The sequence below is a fragment of the Triticum urartu genome, chromosome 5A, assembly GCF_056163025.1.
Source record: "Triticum urartu cultivar PI428250 chromosome 5A, HENAU_Tu73, whole genome shotgun sequence".
NCBI lineage: Eukaryota > Viridiplantae > Streptophyta > Magnoliopsida > Poales > Poaceae > Triticum > Triticum urartu.
Window position 1 is genome coordinate 248,428,621 of NC_141877.1, and position 15,589 is coordinate 248,444,209.

The following is a 15,589-nucleotide window of genomic DNA, read 5'->3' on the forward strand; positions in this document are numbered from 1 at the left end:
TGACTGAAGGTTCGGAGCACCTGACCTGAACTTCGGGCGCTTGAGCTTGAGGTGGGGGAAGGATTCGATTGAGCACGGGAGGGAAAAATAAGGCGTGGTCCCTTTATAAAGAGGGTGAATATCAAGCATCCTCTCCGTGTCCGTTTGGACTTGCCTATAATTTTGGAATCCTAGAAGTGGTTGGATTACCCACACCCATATTCATGAGAATCCCAGAATAAGGAGACACGATCTCTGCTTTAACAAGACATGCCAAGGAAACCGCCTCGCATAACACGCTGAGATGGGACAGTAAAACGGTTCGAATAAAAGCTTGGCCGTGGTGTGATGTCACACTACGGAATATGTCAGCGGATTAGATTTGTGTAAATATTATTCTCTCTATGGCAATATGTGGAAAACTTATTTTGCAGAGCCGGACACTACCTTGGTGTTCAAAATTTTCTATGAAGTACTTGGAGGAGGAACCCGCCTTGCAATGCCGAAGACAATTTGCGCGCCGGACTCGTCGTCATTGAAGCCTGGTTTAGGGGCTACTGAGGGAGTCCTGGATTAGGGGGTGTCTGGATGGCCGGACTATACCTTCAGCCGGACTCCAGGACTATGAAGATACAAGATTGAAGACTTTGTCCCGTGTCCGGAAGGGACTTTCCTTGGCGTGGAAGGCAAGCTTGGTGATACGGATATTCAGATCTCCTACCATTGTAACCGACTCTATGTAACCCTAACACTATCCGGTGTCTATATAAACCGGAGGGTTTTAGTCCGTAGGACAACATACACATCAACAATCATACCATAGGCTAGCTTCTAGGGTTTAGCCTCTCTGATCTCGTGGTAGATCTACTCTTGTACTACCTATATCATCAATATTAATCAAGAAGGACGTAGGGTTTTACCTCCATCGAGAGGGCCCGAACCTGGGTAAAACTTCGTGTCCCCTGCCTCCTGTTACCATCCGGCATAGACGCACAGTTCGGGACCCCCTACCCGAGATCCACCGGTTTTGACACCGACAGGTAGCATTCCACATCAAAAATTCCATTTTTATCATTTACCTACTCGAGGACGAGCAGGAATTAAGCTTGGGGATGCTTGATACGTCTCCAACGTATCCATAATTTTTTATTGTTCCATGCTATTATATTATCTATTTTGGATGTTTATGGGCTTTATTATACACTTTTATATTATTTTTGGGACTAACCTATTAACCGAAGGCCCAGTGCAAATTGCTATTTTTTGCCTATTTCAGTTTCGCAGAAAAGGAATATCAAATGGAATCCAAACGGAATGAAACCTTCGCAAGGATCTTTTTTGGAACAAACGCAATCCAGGAGACTTGGAGTGGATGTCAAGGAAGCAGCGAGGCGGCCACGAGGTAGGGCGGCGCGCCCAGGGGGGCCAGGCACGCCCCCCCCCCCCCCACACTCGTGGGCCCCTCGCATCTCCACCGACCTACTTCTTTCGCCTATATGTACTCTTATGCCCTGAAAACATCGGCAAAGGCCACAGAAACCACTTTTCCACCGCCGCAACCTTCTATACCCGTGAGATCCCATCTGGGGACCTTTTCCGACGATCTATCGGAGGGGGATTCGATCACGGAGGGCTCCTACATCAACACCATAGCCTCTCCGATGATGTGTGAGTAGTTTACCACAGACCCTCGGGTCCATAGTTATTAGCTAGATGGCTTCTTCTCTCTATTTGGATCTCAATACAAAGTTCTCCTCGATGTTCTTGGAGATCTATTCGATGTAATTCTTTTTGTGGTGTGTTTGCCAAGATCCGATGAATTATGGGTTTATGATTAAGATTTTCTATGAACAATATTTGATTCTTCCATGAATTCTTATATGCATGATTTGATATCTTTGCAAGTCTCTTCGAATTATCAGTTTGGTTTGGCCTACTAGATTGATCTTTCTTGCAATGGGAGAACTGCTTAGCTTTGGGTTCAATCTTGCGGTGTCCTTTCCCAATGACAGTAGGGGCAGCAAGGCACATATTGTATTGTTGCCATCAAGGAAAAAAGATGGGGTTTATATCATATTGCTTGAGTTTATCCCTCTACATCATGTCATCTTGCCTAATGCATTACTCTGTTCTTTTGAACTTAATACTCTAGATGCATGCTGGATAGCGGTCGATGTTTGGAGTAATAGTAGTAGATGCAGAATTGTTTCGGTCTACTTGACACGGACGTGATGCCTATCTTCATGATCATGCCTAGGTATCATCATAACTATGCACTTTTCTATCAATTGCTCGGCAGTAATTTGTTCACCCACCGTAATATATGCTATCTTGAGAGAAGCCACTAGTGAAACCTATGGCCCCCGGGTCAACTTTACATCATATTAGTTTCCGATCTACAATTCTAGTTTACTTTTATTTTGCAATCTTTACTTTTCAATCTATACAACAAAAATACCAAAAAGATTTATCTTATTATCTCTATCAGATCTCACTTTTGTAACTGACCGTGAAGGGATTGAAAACCCCTTTATCACGTTGGTTGCGAGGTTCTTGTTTGTTTGTGCAGGTAGTAGGTGACTTGCGTGTAGTCTCCTACTGGATTGATACCTTGGTTCTCAAAAACTGAGGGAAATACTTACGCTACTTTGCTGCATCACCCTTTGCTCTTCAAGGGAAAACCAACGCATGCTCAAGAGGTAGCACTGCTCCTCTCTCGCTTATGCACTGGTTAGGGCCTACCCTAACGAAGCCCGACAGCACATTCGGGCCAGGACCTGGGGCTCCTATCGGTACAACAAACCCTGGGTCTGTTGCCCAGGCCGTGCACATGCCTAAGATTAAGATCACAACATCCAAGACCAGACCAACCATAAGGGACCAGCTCTTTGAAGAGTCAGAGTGCAGAAAGACCAAGTCAAGCTAGAGAAGCAAGATACCACTAAGGGGAAACCTCCCTTGCCGGGCAGGAGAGCCTAGCGAGGTCAAGGTTGCCATGGAAGCAAGCCTCAAAACCGTCCCGACAGGCTTGCCAGGGCTTACGGGGGCGCACCACCCCGCCAAGGCTCCACCACACCACCTCATAGCGTCGCAAGTCACCAATCTGTGCGGTGTGAAGCCTCCAAGTGACTAAGTGGATGTTTTTCACCACATGGCAGTCACTTCCTACAGAAATCACCTCCAAATGACACCCATCCAGCAACGTGTCACGCGGACATGAGATAAGGTGGCCAAACAACCCGAAGGCTTGCCAGGCAAGCTCTGATGTGACACTAAGCGACGCATTTAATGCGCTCTACCCTATCTGTAGAGTTAGGTATGATAGCACTGTTTGCTATCTAATCAGTATGTAATGACTGATTTGCCACTGTGGTGACCCCTTAATTTATAAAAGGAGGCCCATGGCAACCATGGAAAGGATTCGGACCTTTGTACACTCGTACGCGCGTAGTTGCTCTCGACCCGAGGCAACCCTGCCGGGCTAAAGCGTTGCGTTTCCACCACAATCCACCATCAATCCACCAAAGCAGGAGTAGGGTTTTACACCTCGTGGTGGCCCGAACTTGGGTAAAATTGCACGTGTGATCTCTGCCGTGCTGCGCTACGCTCTCTGCTCTTTGTGCAATGTGGTCATCCCCATGCCGAACCACAAGGGGCTCATGGCCCCATAGGTGGTCGTGGTTTCCCATGACATGTATCGGGGGTATAAACCATGGTAAAGTTAGAATATAGTAGGTATAATGCAATAATAAAATATGAATGGGTTTGCAATAGTACTTAAAGTGGTGATTTTCTTTATTATACTAATGGATGTCATGAAGGTTTTGTTGAGTTTTGTGTCATTGAAGTTTTCAAGTTTTGGGTGAGATCATGATGGATGAAGGAATAAGGAGTGAAAAAAGCCTAAGCTTGGGGACGCCCATGGCATCCCAAGGTAATATTCAAGGAGATACAAGCAACTAAGCTTGGGTATGCCCCGGAAGGCAAGCCCTCTTTCTTCTAACAACCAACGGTAATTTTACTTGGAGCTATATTTTTATTCGTCGCATATCATGAGTTTTGCTTGGAGCGTCTTGTATTATATGAGTCTTTGCTTGTTTTTCCTTTTAGTTTGTCACAATCATCCTTACTGGACACACCTATTTGAGAGAGCCATAATGATGCTATGATTTGTTAGAATTGCTCTATGTGCTTCACTTAAATTTTTTGAACTATGGAATTGCTCTAGTGCTTCACTTATATCTTTCGAGCATGGTGTTGCTTTAAATTTTAAAGAAATTCTCTGATGCTTCACTTATATTATGTTGAGAGATGATGAAAAATTATTTATGCTCATGTTCTTCACTTAAATTTGTTTGGGAGCTTGATATAAGCAATGGTAATATATGAAATTAGTCCCAAAGTGATAGATATCCAAGGGGGATATAATAAAAAATTTCATGAAGACCATTGGATATTAAAAACTTGATTATTTGTAATAGTTTTGAGATATGATGATGGTAATATGTGAGTCATGTTGGTGAGTAATTATGCCTTAGTAAGAATATTGGTGTTAAGGTTTGTGATTCCCTATGCAAGCACGAAAGTCAATAGTTATGCAATGAAATTACATCCTACTTTTGGTGCATTATTCAGTGTTAGTTATGCTTAATGCTCGTTTATGAGAATTTACGTTTCTTGGTTGGTTGCTTCTCAATCTATTTGCTAGCCTTTCCTTGCGCTAAGTGGGAATACTACTTGTGCATCCAAAATCCTTAAACCAAGTTGTGCCATATGAGTCCACCATATCTACCTATATGCGGTATTTCCATGCCGTTCCAAGTAAATTTGTTTATGCCAACTCTAATTTTCAAAACGAATTTCCTTTTTGTGTGCCCGTACCGCTCATGAAGCCGTAAGGGGTGTCCAATATTTTTTCATGCTAGATGTGTTACTCTCAATATGAGTGTTCATTCACTTATCATTGCACAAGAGTGTGGCGATAATACGGATGCCCAGTCCCAAAATGAAAAAGAATTTACTTTATGTTGTCAAATAATAAATTCCTTGGAAAGTGTTGGTATGGATGGCACCCTTGGATATGGCTAGCAATGGATTGTGAAAGAATGGTGGAAAAAGGAATAAACTTTATTTTATGTTTGGGAACCGCCTATGATGTATCTAGCATGGAAAGTATTGGGAACTACTTGGTCGTTTTCGTTGATGGGAAAAGCATGCCTCTCAAAATATTTGATCTCTCAATTTAAGCTTTGAGCTCTGGCACCTCTACAAATCTCTGCTTCCCTCTTCGAAGGGCCTATCTATTTTACTTTATGCAATTTTCATTTTTTTAATTAAATCTCCATCTTCTCTTATAAATGCACCAACTAGGGAGCACTATGATCATACTTGTGCATTGGATGTAGCTAATATTCGAGTGTGTTTCATGATTTGATTAATGACTGAGCATGATGGGCTATGGATAACTTGCTTTAGTGTTGATATTTTGAAAGACATGGTTGCTTATTGATATGCTTGAGTATTGAAATCTTCATGTCAAATATAGACTATTGATTTGAATCATCTAAAAGTCCAAATGTCCATGCTACAAAAGAAAAGAATATGTGATGAACATGTTAGGCAGCATTCCACATCAAAAATTTTGTTTTTATCATTTACCTACTCGAGGATGAGCATGAATTAAGCTTGGGGATGCTGATACGTCTCCAACGTATCTGTAATTTTTGATTGTTCCATGCTGTTATATTATCATTCTTGGATGTTTTATATTCATTTTACAACAACTTTATATCATTTTTTGGGACTAACCTATTGACATAGTGCCTAGTGCCAGTTGCTATTTTTGCTTGTTTTTTACTTTGCAGAATATCCATATCAAACGGAGTCCAAACGCAGCGAAACTTTTTGGAGATTTTTTCTGCCAAGAAGACAACTTGGGACCCAAGGAAGTGCCAGAGGGGAGGCCCGTGGGGCCCAGTACCCACCTAGGTGCGCGCTAATGGCCCCTAGCGCACCCTAATGGGTAGTGGGGCCCACATAGGTCCTTTCCACCGCCTCTCTACTCTATAAATACCCAAATATTCCAGAATCCCTATGGGAGTGGACAAAACACAATTCCAGCCGCCGCAAGTTCTAGAACCACAAGATCCAATCTAGAGCCTTATTCCGGCACCTTGTCGGAGGGGAACACGGTCACGGAGGGGTTCATCATCCTCATTGGTGCTCCTCCAATGATGCGTGTGTAGTTTACCACAGACCTACCTGTCCGTAGGAAGTAGCTAGATGGCTTCTTCTATCTTTTTAATTCTTAATACAATGTTCTCCTCGATGTTCTTGGAGATCTATTTGATGTAATGACTTTTTGCGGTGTGCTTGTTGGGATCCGATGAATTGCGAGTTTATGATCAGTTCTATCTATGAATAATATTTGAGTCTTCTTTGATCTCGTATTTCGTCTTCAAAACTTTGGTTTGGTTTGGCTAACTAGATTGATTTTTCTTGCAATGGGAACATGTGCTTTGTGATGGGTTCAATCTTGCGCTGCTCAATCCCAGTGATAGAAGGAGAAGTGACACTCATGTATCGTTGCCATTAAGGATAAAAAGATGGGGTCTATTCCTACATGAATAGATCTTGTCTACATCATGTCATCATTCTTATTGCATTACTCCGTTTCTCCATGAACTTAATACACTAAATGCATGCCGGATAGCGGTTGATGTGTGGAGTAATAGTAGTAGATGTAGAATCATTTTGGTATACTAATCTTGGACACTTATAGTGGCGGGGTGCCCTGATCTTTCCATGAGATGATAAATATCAATTTTGTGGAGCCGACTTTGACGATGCGACTACAAACATGCACGGCGTCGCGCCTTAGCAATCGCTAAACCAATATCCCAAGGTTACTGGCGATGCGGGAGGCATGATCAGCCTGACCATGAAAGTCTATTCCTTCATGCAATCGAAGAACAAGCAAGAATATGATAATGCAATCTGAATAGTGCTATAGATGAAGTATTGATAAAGGTGGGGATCCAAAAGCGGTCTTGGTCTAGTCGTTGGACACAAACGAAGTACATGAAGTTGCAATGGCTAACTTTTAAGTAAACAAATCCCAAGGAAAAGCTAGTAGATTGATCTACTTATATAGGAGCAAGGGGTGGCCGCCAAGGAGGTGTGAGGACGTCCCAATGCAGCCTAAAACTAACCCTAGGTCGTACAAGGCCCATGGGCCCAAGCGGAGGCGATCCAACCCTTTGGACTCGTAGTTTGACTCGGATTCTGCCGCAGTGCCAGATTGTTTCATTAACATCTTTACTCTCCGGATGAATTTGAAGGTGAATCTAACTGTGTTGGAAAGAGCATGGAATCTACTTTCCAACAAAAAAAAGAATCACCCAATTTGGAGTCCGGATGAAAGAGATCTTGGCGTTCTCAGTGAGGTATGTCTATGTAGTCCAGAACATGAGGGACTTAGACTCTATATTCTCTTGGCCAAAAAGTGATGTGAGAGGACTTTTTGAACAACACCTAAACTTCTCTTTTCCCTTATCTTCATATGTGAATTGTACAAATGTCCCATACACCTGCAATTAGACATGGCACGAAAGTCTGTGAAGTATTTTTGTCCTGGATAACACAAATAAATTATTGCATAGTTTGCATTAGAAATCACCTCACAAATATGCATGTATGCAATATTTTTGGTCGTATCCAAGGTAGTCATGTCCTCATCATTCTCCCCTTCTTGAAAACAACGCCGTCCTCAGCGTTGCTTAATCTGAAATGTGGCTAACAAAAGAGACAATGTGTACATGTTGTATATGTATATGTCATCCAATTTTTACTCCCCTTTGTTTTTGCACATATAACACATGTATACATGAGTAACTTTCATAGTTCATAAAATATATAGCCAAAATATTATAACAAGAAGTAGAAGGCATGAAAATATTGCAACTTAGTTTACACATATAAGTGAAGCTCTTATTCATATCAAAAGATTTACAATGTTCATCATTGAACCATCCCAACATTGGTGAATAAACCTTACTTGCATCAAATTTACATACTACAACATGCTTAAATAAGCAAATGCAATAAGTCATTCGACACAGAATCATCACCAAGATTAGAGGTCATATCAAAATGATCAAACATTGGTTCTTTTGCATCAATAGTTAATTCAATGGGTGCACTCAAAATTGTTGGTATTTCATCTGTTTGATCACATGATGCATTCAGGACAGTAACACGATTCTCTAAAATAGGTGGTGCGCTCAAATCACTAGGTCACTCAACACATGATGTATTCAAGTTAACTAGGCATGCATCATTCTCATGTGAAAGTGGAAAATCTGTACCTTTGTCATTACCTCCTATGATCAACTCAGATGATGTAGGCACTCTCGATGGTGAGATGTCACATGGTGGAGATGATGTAGTCCTTGCAACAACAAATGTGGTTGTCATAGTACGCCTAGTAGTTGAAGAAACATATGTATCAATAGTTGGAATGTGCACCTTGCACTTGTTCTCGTCGTGGGCAACGCGTCGTTTATTTCCTATTCAGCTTTGCAAGCAAGACTGAACAAACTGTCCATTGGATAACACTCTTCACGAATTAGTATCTCCTGAATATCATGGTTTAATCCTCCCCAAAATCTATCCATAAAATCTTCTTCACTTTCTTCTAAAAATGAGTGCAACAAGGTAGTTTGTAAATCATCATAATATTTTGTTACGGTGTCACTACCTTGTTTTAAATGTTGTAGTTTTTTAATCATGTCACGAGTATAATAAACATCTATGAATCTATCTCTCATGACATGTTTTAAACCATCCCAAGTAGTAGGTATATAATCAGGGTTTAACTGACAATATTCACTCCACCAAACTGAAGCATAACCAGTGAATGAACCAACCGCGACCATAACTGTTTTACGATCAGCAAAATTATGGGCAAAAAATATATTATTTATGTCGAACTCCCATGCAATATATAAAACAGGTCTAAAACGGCCATTAAATGGTGGTATAGAAACATTAACCTTATCATGTGTACTTGGATGTTTGTGTACCTCTCGTGACAATTGTAGTATTTGCTTAGGTGGTGGCACGTCTCCCACGATCGATGAAGCCCCAGAACTAACAACTCAAGAACCTGTCATAATTAGTAGAAAGCAAGAGCTAAATCCGAGAATAATGTTCCTATGAACTACTAGGATGTGGTGGTAAAACGCTCACGGTATAACAAATATCAATGTCTTACAAGTTCTTACCAATGCAGCCGGTGGTGACCGGCAACCAACTATGTCAAATAACTCCAAAGATTGTGTAAAGTGATTGCCAGTTGAATGTAAATATGCAAGTTGTAGAAATATGTGGATCTGGGTTGGCTTTATATGTATGGTAGCAAAAGATTAACAATAATCAATTCAGAGATGCAATGCTGAATAAATGCTCAACGGCGGTACTATGCTGGTCCTAGGCTAGACCGGACTAGAGACGCGAGCCTAGAACACTAATGAGGTCATAGCGTAGCACAACTAGCATCAACAAAGGATATGAAGTGGCTCTGGACAGCAGGATATAAGTGAAGATCACAATGGTAGTAAAGATAATGATGAGAAACAACTGTCAAGCAGGATACACCAACAACTCTCTCTCCAACTTTCCTTTGGAAAAGTTTGTACCAAATTTCTGATAATTTTTCTATAGTATGATACTGACTCAAGCTTTCTAATGCAAAAAGAATCACCCAATTCCGAGTTGACATGAGGAGTAAAAAAATTCTGAAACTAGCCTGAAAAACTGGAACAATTTGTGTTTGCGGACTTCGGAGGGCAAAAAGACCTATTTCTAAGCCGATTTTGAGGTGCCAAATATTGAAGAAACTTCTACAACTATTTAGATGCGGCTCGTTGCTATCTTTAATTTGAGTACTCGCGGAGCCAAAACGGACATCGTATGAGGAAAATATGCTTGTTTTACTGTACAATGCGCAAAACATATTCGAATCCGAATTCAGGTACGAGATTGAGTCTAGATAGATCCGAATTTTGTTTTTTTCACTTTTTTCTCAAACTTTTTTCTTTTTCTTCCTTGTTTCTTTGACCTTTTTCTTTTTATTTTTTTCTCTTTTTTTCTCTGTCTTTTTTTCCGCCCTCTTTCCAAGACAAACTAGATAAAATGTAGATTGGATCAAGCGAAGATGTGAAGGACCTCAACTATGATTATGACAATCAATGATAGGTAGCACGTGGTGGAAATTGATGGATGGGGTGGTGGACAACGGAAGGGATATTGATGCAGCGACGGCGTGACTAATGTGAACAGAACTCGAAACTTTAAACGAACTAGACACTAAGACCAACAACTCGACACGATGATGCAACCGAAAGTTCAACTATGCAAGCAACGAAAATGAAATTGCAAAGGCTCGGACTGGCTTGGACAAAGGATGAAGAGGTCTAACTTTTTATGGATTTTTCTGGTATAGTAGGTAAGAAAATAAAACTAATCTAGGTATAACTGGAAATTCTCACCGAGCAACCTGAAAACTGATACCACTTGATAGAGATGAGGGTCCTGATCTTTCCATGAGATGATAACTATCAATTTCATGGAGATGACTTTGATAATCCGACTAAAAACATGCATGACGTTGCGCCTTAGCAATCACTAGACCAACTCCACGAGGTTATTGACCACGCTGGAGCACAATCAACTTGACCACGAAGGTATATTCATGCACGCAATCAAAGAACAAGCAAGAATATGATAATGCAATCTGAATCTTGCGAATATAGATGAAGTATTGTTAAAGGTGGGGATCCTAAAGCGGTCTTGGTCTGGTCATTGGACACAAACAAAGTACACGAAGTTGCAATGGCTAACTTTTAACTAAACAAATCCCAAGGAAAAAGGTACTAGATTGGTCTGCTTATATAGGAGCAAGGGGTGGCAGCCAAGGAGGTGGGAGGATGTCTCAATGCAGCCTAAAACTAACCCTAGGTCGTACAAGGCCCATAGGCCGAAGTGGAGGTGATGCAACACCTTTGGACTCGTAGTTTGACTCGGATTCTGCTGCAGCGTTAGATTGTTTTGTCAATATCTCAACGCTGCGGACGAATTTGAAGGTGAATCCAATTGGGTTGGAAAGAGAACGTAATCTAATTTCCAACAAAAAGGAATCACCCAATTGTAAGTCCGGATAAAAGATATCTTGGTGTTTTGAGTCAAGGATGTCTGTGCAGTCCGAATCTGAGTCCAGAACGTGAGAGACTTGGACTCTATCTTCTCTTGGCCAAAAAGTGACCCGAGAGGACTTTTTGAACAGCACCTAAGCTTCTCTTTTTCGCTTATCTTTGTGTGTGGATTGTACAAATGTCCCATACACCTGCAATTAGAGATGGCACAAAAGTCTGTGAAGTATTTTTGTCCTGAATAAGATAAATAAATTATTGCATAGTTTGCATTAGAAATCACCTCACAAATATGCATGTATGCAATATTTTTTGCCGTATCCAAGGTAGTCATGTCCTCTTGAGACGTGATGCCTATATACATGATCATTGCCTTGGATATCGTCATAATTATTTGCTGTTCTATCAATTGCCCAACAGTAATTTGTTTACCCACCGTATGCTATTTTCTCGAGAGAAGCCAGCAGTTACAGCCCTCGGGTCTATTTTTTGTCTTATTGTTTTCAGATCTATTATTCCACAAGCCCAAAAATACCTTGCTGCATTTTTTCTTTATTTATTTTACTTTGTGTTTTTTCTAGATCTATTTATCCAATCTCATACAATTTAATCTATCTCAATACCGAGGAGGGATTGGCAACCCCTCCTACGCATTGGGTTGCAAGTATTTGTTATTTGTGTGTAGGTACTGTTTACATAACATTGCTTGGTTCTCCTAGATGCATGCTGGATAGAGGCCGATGTGTGAACTTAATACACTAGATGCATGCTGGATAGCGATCGATTTGTGGAGTAATAGTAGTAGATGCACGCAGGAGTCGGTCTACTTGACACGGATGTGATGTCTATATTCATGATCATTGCCTTAGTTATCGTCATAACTACGTGCTTTTCTGTCAATTGCTCAATAGTAATTTGTTTACTCACGGTATGCTTTCTTTCAAGAGAGAAGCCTCTAGTGAAAACTATGCCCCCCCCCCCGGGTCTATTTTTATCATAAAATTTTCAGATCTATAAAACCAAAAACACAAAAATACCATGTTGCTATTTATTTACTTTTATCTTATTTTGCACTGTTATTTTATCTTTTATATCTATCACTATCAGATCTCATCCTTGCAAGTAACCGAGAAAGGATTGATAACCCCTTTATCGCGTTGGGTGAAAGTATTTGTTTGTTTGTGTAGGTGCAACCATTGGTGACTTGTGTGTTGCTCCTACTGGATTGATACCTGATACGTCTCCAATGTATCTATAATTTTTTATTGTTCCATGCTATTATATTATCATTCTTGGATGTTCTATATTGTCGGAGCAACAAACCAGGGGTCTGTTGCCCAGACCATGCACATGCCTAAGATCAAGATTGCAACATCCAAGACCAGACCAAGCAGAAGAGATAGCTCTTTAAGGAGTCAGAGAGCGGATCAAGAAGACCAAGTTAAGCCAAAGGAAGCAAGACGCGCCTGGCAAGGTCAATGTTACCCCAGAAACAAGCCTTAGGACTGTCTCGGCAGGTCTGTAGGGCCCTACGAAGGCAAACTACCCTGCCAAGGCTCCACCGCACCACCTCACATCGACGCAAGTAATTGATCGGTGCGGTGTCAAGTCCCCAAGTGACTAATTGGTTGTTTCTTGCCACATGGCAGCCACTTCCTATGGAAATCACCTCCAAATGACACCCATCCAAAGATGTGTCATGGAGGTAGGAGCGAAGGTGGCCGAACTGCTTGGCAAGGCTTGCCGGGCAGGCCACTATGTGACACTAAGCGGCGCATTTAATGCAATCTGCACTGTCTACAAAGTTAGCTATGATACCACTGTTTGCTATCTAATCAGTACACAATGATTGATTTGCCATTATGGTGACCCCTTGATCTATAAAAGGAGGCCCATGTCAACCATAGAAAGGATTCGGACCCTTGTACACTCCTACGCACGTAGCCGCTCTCGTCCCGAGGCAACCCTATCGGACAAGAGCACTGCGCTTCCACCACAATCCACCATCAATCCACCAAAGCAGGAGTAGGGTTTTACGCCTCGCGGCGGCCCGAACCTGGGTAAAATTTCCCGTGTGATCTCTGCCGTGCTATGCGACGTTCTCCGCTCTTTGTGCAATGTGCTCATCCCCCTGCAGAACCACAAGGGGCTCATGGCCCCATAGGTGGCCATGGTTTCCCACGACATCTTTGGCGCGCCAGGTAGGGGAAGCGCTTTCGCGAACCCGAGAAGAGTATGTAGCGTGTCATCTTAACCATCGTTTTCTTCATCGATGGCTCCATCGTCCATGGTGCCCAAGAAGAAGCCCGTGACGCAACGCACCCGTCCACCTCGAAGGCCCCGCTCCACGCGACCACCAATGCCGCAGGGGCTACGAGGACGCCTGGGGATGTGGACGCTGTGAGGGACGTGGTCTGCGCAGGCGGCGTCATCACCACCTCCCCTGCGGCTAAAACAGGGTCAGGAGGCACCAGAGAAGGGCAACCCCAACAGCATCCCAGTAGCCATGCTCCATGAGGTACGGGTGGAGATATCATTCTATCCGCACCTCTTCGCCCAACCGAAGGGCCCAACCATAGCGGCGACACTCGCTCTAGAGCAAATCGCAATCCTCTGGCCGCCCCGCTGCGAGCGCGGCCGCAAGGCAGGCACCACCCCCGGAGCAAGCTGACCCAGCCAATGCACCGAACGGAGCCTCTGGTCCACAAGCGCCTCCGCCTCGTCACCACACCATCCTGGCGGATGGCTCACGATGACGAGAGCACGACGCAACCACTACCGGCACCATCAGTCGTCGGGCGACATTACGATCTTCATCGTCATCCATGCCAAGCACTGCTTCGGAGGCCATGGCGCGGGCCCAACTGCTTTGGAGTTTTCCGCTGGAAGCCGATCAGATGGATGAGTGGAGAGCCACCATTCAGAGGATGATTGGTTTCGGTGAGGCGGGAGGATGGTAATGAGCTGGCCCACCACGGCCTCCCCAGACAATGACAACGGCCCACGCCGCTGGCCGTGCGGAAGGAGCCACCCCCATGGTGCAATCCCCCCGCGGCAGCCAACATGGGAGCCACGTGACCAAGAACCCGACGACGTCTCGATGGCTTCATCCGACCCTCGAGCACGTCAAGGCCAATGACGAGTCCTGGAGGACAGGAAAAGCGAAGGCGCACACGTCACCATTGAGCAACGCCGCACCCACCGCCAGCCCGATAGGCGGGATGGCCTTGACATCGACGAGCCCATGCTTGGTGAAGGTGGGCACCTGCCTTTCGAGGCTGGGTGCCCTGCCTTCACCCGTGAGTTGTGGCAAGTCCGTTGGCCATCCACTCGCTCGTTCAAGCTAGAAATACCAGAGAAGTACGATGGGAGATTGCTTTCAGAGTTCTTGAGCATCTAGACCATCGTTGTTCAAGCTGCTGGGGGAAGATACGAAAAGGTGTTTGCCAACTACTTCCCTATGGCGCTCAAGCCAAATGTGAGGACTTGGCTGATGCACCTGCCGGAGAAATCCATTTCGACCTGGGTTGACCTATGCCATGAGTTTGTTGGCACATTCACGGGCTGCCATCAAGAACCAGAGCGACCCAGCGACTTGTAGCTCCTCCTGCAGAAGGAAGGAGAGACTCTAAGGAAGTTCATGCAGAGGTTCAGCCGAGTGCACAAGAACATTCCAGGCATCCACCCAGCAGCTGTGATAGCTGCGTCCCAGTCCCACGTGCGCAATCGTCGGATATGTTCCAAGATGAATGTTCTATTGCCTAAGACTATGAAGGAGCTTTACACTCTGGTGGATAAGTGTGCTCGAGTAGAGGAGGGGAGGCGGCTCCCTAGAGAATATGATGGCTGCTACCTCTTGAGCATGCTTTGGTTTTCCCTTGAAGAGGAAAGGGTGATGCAGCAAAGTAGTGTAAGTATTTCCCTCAGTTTTTGAGAACCAAGGTATCAATCCAGTAGGAGACTACATGCAAGTCGCCTAGTACCTGCACAAACAATCAAGAACCTTGCAACCAACGAGATAAATGGGTTGTCAATCCCTTCACGGCCACTTGCAAAAGTGAGATCTGATAAAGATAATAAGATAAATATTTTTGGTATTTTTGTATAGATAGGAAAATAAAGATTGCAAAATAAATAGTAAACTAGAATTATAGATCGGAAACTTATATGATGTAAAGTAGACTCGGGGGCCATAGGTTTCACTAGTGGCTTCTCTCAAGATAGCATATATTACGGTGGGTGAACAAATTACTACCGAGCAATTGATAGAAAAGCGCATAGTTATGATGATATCTAAGGCAATGATCATGAATATAGGCATCACGTCCGTGTGAAGTAGACCGAAACGATTCCGCATCTACTACTATTACTCCACACATCGACCGCTATCCATCATGCAT